Source organism: Nelumbo lutea, chromosome 3, assembly GCF_056320005.1.
Source record: "Nelumbo lutea isolate HS-2025 chromosome 3, American lotus-T2T, whole genome shotgun sequence".
Classification (NCBI taxonomy): Eukaryota; Viridiplantae; Streptophyta; class Magnoliopsida; order Proteales; family Nelumbonaceae; genus Nelumbo; species Nelumbo lutea.
This window is the reverse complement of record NC_142686.1, coordinates 90,850,001-90,855,000: the sequence shown is the minus strand read 5'-3', so window position 1 is coordinate 90,855,000 and position 5,000 is coordinate 90,850,001. Positions and strand designations below refer to the sequence as shown.

Here is a 5,000-nt window from a genome sequence, read left to right as displayed (position 1 = left end):
CGACCAACACTCTTTGTGGGTTCTAGGTTAGCGCGCAATTGGGCACCGTAACCTGACTTTTGGTTCATCCCACATCACCAGTTCTACTTACCAAAAATGGCCCACTCGGAGCCCTCGATTCCGTGGCATGGCTCAACGAAGCAGCCACACCGTCCTACTTATTTAAAGTTTGAGAATAGGTCGAGGGCGTTGCACCCTCGATGCCTCAAATCATTGGCTTTACCTAATAGAACTCGCACCTGGGCTCCTACTATCCTGAGGGAAACTCCGGAGGGAACCAGCTACTAGACAGTTCGATTAGTCTTTCGGCCCTATACCCAAGTCAGACGAACGATTTGCACGTCAGTCTCACTACAAGCCTCCACTAGAGTTTCCTCTGGCTTTGCCCCGCTCAGGCATAGTTCACCATCTTTCGGGTCCCGATAGGCCTGCTCTCACTCAAACCCTTCTCAAAAGATCTAGCTCAGTCAGTGGTGCAACCCGCAAGGGGATCCCGCCAGTTAGCTTCCTTGCGCCTTACGGGTTTACTCTCTTGTTGACTCGCATGCATGTCACACTCCTTGGTCCGTGTTTCAAGACGAGCCGAATGGGGATCCCACAAGCCAATGCCTGGAGCACGCAGGTACCAAGGCACGCCAAAGGGCGAGTGCTACCTTCCATGATCGTGATGACGACGTCTCCATGCGTATAACGCGACAACCCGGGCTTGGGGCACCGCCGCAATCTGCATCGGTCTGCTCCTCGAGCCGAGTGGCGGAACGGACTTCACCGTTCCACATCCGACCGGGGAGCATCGCCGGCCCCCATCCGCTTCCCTCCCGACAATTTCAAGCACTCTTTGACTCTCTTTTCAAACTGCTTTTCATCTTTCCCTCACGGTAATTCTTTGCTATCGGTCTCTCGCCAGTATTAAGCCATGGACGGAATTTACCGCCCAATTGGGGCTGCATTCCCAAACAACCGAACTCGCCGATAGTGCCTCGTGGTGCGATAGGGTCTGGGCACGATGGGGCTCTCACCCTCTCTGGCATCCCCATCCAGGGGACTTGGGCTCGGTCCATTGATAAGGACGCTCCAACAGACTACAATCTGGATGACGGAGGTTGCCTGATTCTCAAGCTGGGTTGATCCTGGTTCGCTTACCATTACTAGGGGAATCCTTGTTAGTTTCCTTTCCTCCGCATATTGATATGCTTAAATTCAGCGGGTGGCCCCACCTGACCTGGGGTCGCAAGGTAGGCTCCGTCAACAATGGATCCCTCCCCGGGTCACACACATGACACCCCAATGACAACACAACGTGCACGACATCCAGCATTCCACCACCTAAGATTGAACCACCAACCATCGTGGCACTTTGTTGTCGGGGGCCATCATTTGGGCCAACCGCACCAAAACGGAATGGGAGGCCAACATCTGCACCAACTCTCCATCACCTAATGGGGCAAGGGAGGGAGGGGCAACGATGCATGACGCCTAGGCAGGCATGCCCTTGGCCCAAGGGCCTCAGGCGCAACTTGCGTTCAAAGACTCGATGGTTCACGGGATTCAACAATTCACAACAAGTATCGCATTTTGCTACGTTCTTCATCGATGCGAGAGCCGAGATATCGATGTGTCAAGCACAACCCCTAACAAGTGAGAGATGGCCAGGGAGGTTATACCCCAAGACCACCCCTCGTGGGCCCTTGTGGGCATCACATGTTCACAGGTCTTTCCGTGGGGCAGGCATTGACAATGATCCTTCCGCAGCTTTACCTACGGAAACCTTGTTACGACTTCTCCTTCCTCTAAATGATAAGGTTCAGTGCACTTCTCGCGACATCGCTAGCGGCGAACCGCCCACGTCGTCGCGATTTGAACACTTCACCGGACCATTCAATCGGTTGGTGCGACGGGCGGTGTGTACAAAGGGTAGGGACATAGTCAACGCGAGCTGATGACTCGCGCTTACTAGGAATTCCTCGTTGAAGACCAACAATTGCAATGATGTATCCCCATCACGATGAAATTTTCAAAGATTACCCGGGCCTGTCGGCCAAGGCTATAGACTCGTTGAATACATCAGTGTAGCACGCGTGCGGCCCAAAAGATCTAAGGGCATCACAGACCTATTATTGCCTCAAACTTCCATGGCCTAAACGGCCATAGTCCCTCTAAGAAGCTGGCCACGGAGGGTGCCTCTGCATAGCTAGTTAGCAGGCTGAGGTCTCGTTCGTTAATGGAATTAACCAGACAAATCGCTCCACCAACTAAGAACAGCTATGTCTGGACCTGGTAAGTTTCCCCGTGTTGAGTCAAATTAAGCCGCAGGCTCCACTCCTAGTGGTGCCCTTCCATCAATTCCTTTAAGTTTCAGCCTTGCGACCACACTTCTCCCGGAACCCAAAGACTTTGATTTCTCATAAGGTGCCAGCGAAGTCCTAAAAGTAACATTCGCCGATCCCTGGTCGGCATCGTTTATGGTTGAGACTAGGACGGTATCTGATCATCTTCGAGCCCCCAACTTTCATTTTTGATTAATGAAAACATCCTTGGCAAATGCTTTCGCAGTGGTTTGTCTTTCATAAATCCAACAATTTCACCTCTGACTATGAAATACGAATGCCCCCGACTGTCCCTGTTAATCATTACTCCGATCCCAAAGGCCAATGCAATAAGACGGAAATCCTTTGATGTTATCCCATGCTAATGTATACAGAGCATAGGCTTGCTTTGAGCACTCTAATTTCTTCAAAGTAACAGCACCGGAGGCACGACCTAGCCAGTTGAGGCCAGGAATGCATCATCGGTAGAAGGGATAAGACGACCGGTGCACACCGCAAGGCGGACTGGTCGACCCAACACAAGGTCCAACTATGAGCTTTTTAACTGCAACAACTTAAGTATACGCTATTGGAGCTGGAATTATCGCGGCTGCTGGCACCAAGCATGCCCTCCAATGGATCCACGTTAAGGGATTTAGATTGTACTCATTCCAATTACCAGACTCGTAGAGCCCGGTATTGTTATTTATTGTCACTACCTCCCCATGTCAGGATTGGGTAATTTGCACGCCTACTGTCGTCCTTGGATGTGGTAGCCGTTTCTCAGGCACCCTCTTCGGAATCGAACCCTAATTCTCCGTCACCCGTCACCACCATAGTAGGCCACAATCCTACCATCGAAAGTTGATAGGGCAGAAATTTGAATGATGTGTCGCCAGCACAAAGGCCATGCTATCCATCGAGTTATCATGAATCATCAGAGCAACGGGCAAAGCCCGCATCAACCTTTTATCTAATAAATGCATCCCTTCCAAAAGTCGGGATTTGGTGCACATATTATCTCTAGAATTACTACGGTTATCCGAGTAGTAGATACCATCAAACAAACAATAACTAATTCAATGAGCCATTCACAGTCTGAAATATTTCATACTTACACATGCATGGCTTAATCATTGAGACAAGCATATGACTACTGGCAGGATCAACCAGGTAGCATTCCTTGTCAACATCATGACCCTCATGAGACAATCCGAAAACATCGAACGCTCTATGCAGTTGCAATTGTCGATCACATACCATGACATATAATTGGGTGGTAACAAGGGAACTAAGGCCCCTACCCTTGGCATCTTCCACATCCAAGAGAACACACACTAGACATGTGCCGAGTGCATTGCATAATCACAAGACAATGCATGGCATCACGTTCTACATGTTCATGGCCGCCTCACCCCCTACCGTGGGAGGAGAGAAACAAACTATCACTCGAGAGGTATCAATTCCATTTCTTTGGGTAGGCAACACAGGAACCACACGCACACGCCCTGATAGCAACAACTAGCTTGGGTGAAACTGAAGAGGAGGGGAAGGTTAATGGTTTTGACCACAAGCAAAGAGCCCATCAACACATGCCATCCAAACACCATTCACGCGCATCGCGTACACCTTCAGGCAGCCACCCCCCAAACCAACAACACATCAATGACACATAGAATGGCCGACGAAGGTAGCACCCAAAGGCCCCACTAAGCACGGAAAGAAACCACCAACATAAATCAACATCCGAAAAGGATCACCAGGAGATCACAAGAAATGGGAGAGATGCCAACCATGTTGCACCACTCCCACTCACGTGAGTTCCCCATGGGGGCCTCCCATGCTTGAAATAGGTATGCCATAGAGGCACCATGGAGTGCCCTCGGTAGCATGCGGGGAGGCACCCAAAGCACAATTGCCAAACACCTTGCACGTCACCTAACCCAGCATCGCTAACCCACAAACGCGTCTTAACGAGCACGTGCGGGATGACACTGTTAAGGCTGCAGCTGCGCACGTAGTGCTCAACACTACAAGTGCGACCACGCATGCTGCCGACGGCACCCAACCCAACACACATCGCTTGCGATCAAGGGGCAGTGAATAGACGTTGCACTGAAACGCGTGCATCGTCGCACTCCCAGATCTCTTCTAGTGCACGTCATTGTGCAGCACCATGCACTATCAAGTAAAACCTTGCACATTGTGATGCACATCATTGCACTACCATGTCGCTCTCGGTAAGCATCAATGTACCTTCATGTCGCCTCTAGAGCATGCAACTACACTACCCGTTCGTCAAGGGTGACGGGGGGGAAACCCCATTACTGCCAATGCTCGCCCAATGGCGCCCCCAGGGGGGAACCCCCCCAGAGTCACCACCCCCCCTCAAAGAATACGTTAAGCTTTTGGGGCTTTGCCAACAAGAAACATCACTTCTCTGGAAAATCATACTGGGGTTGTCTTGAGATGTACGGCTTAGATTGGTCTTAAACTTGACAAGTGACTTTAGTTAGGATTGAAAAAAGATGAAAATAATTAAAATAAAATTTTGGAGAAAAATATTAATTTTATTATCTTTTAATCACTAAAAATTACCAAAAATTGGGAAAGATCTGAAAAAATAATTTTGGAGGGTGGGGGTTGCTTTTTCACACCTGCAAAAAAAATTGTGCACCAAAATAAGCTAGTTTC

The 5,000-nt window shown here is 49.8% G+C and overlaps 2 non-coding genes and 1 pseudogene across 2 annotated transcripts in view; all 3 read right to left on the bottom strand.

The window, feature by feature from the left end:
- LOC148866715 (25S ribosomal RNA) overlaps positions 1-1,231 on the bottom strand; it is a 3,267-nt gene extending 2,036 nt beyond the window's left edge. The window contains exon 1 of the ribosomal RNA XR_016111718.1: positions 1-1,231. This exon is cut by the window's left edge and continues 2,036 nt beyond it. This is a non-coding gene — a ribosomal RNA (25S ribosomal RNA).
- Positions 1,232-1,470: 239 nt separating this feature from the next.
- Positions 1,471-1,625, bottom strand: LOC148866714 (5.8S ribosomal RNA). Its single transcript, XR_016112034.1, has one exon. It is a non-coding gene; the product is annotated as a 5.8S ribosomal RNA (ribosomal RNA).
- A 110-nt stretch (positions 1,626-1,735) lies between these two features.
- Positions 1,736-3,482, bottom strand: LOC148866713 (18S ribosomal RNA; annotated as a pseudogene).
- Between the last annotated feature and the right edge of the window lie 1,518 nt (positions 3,483-5,000).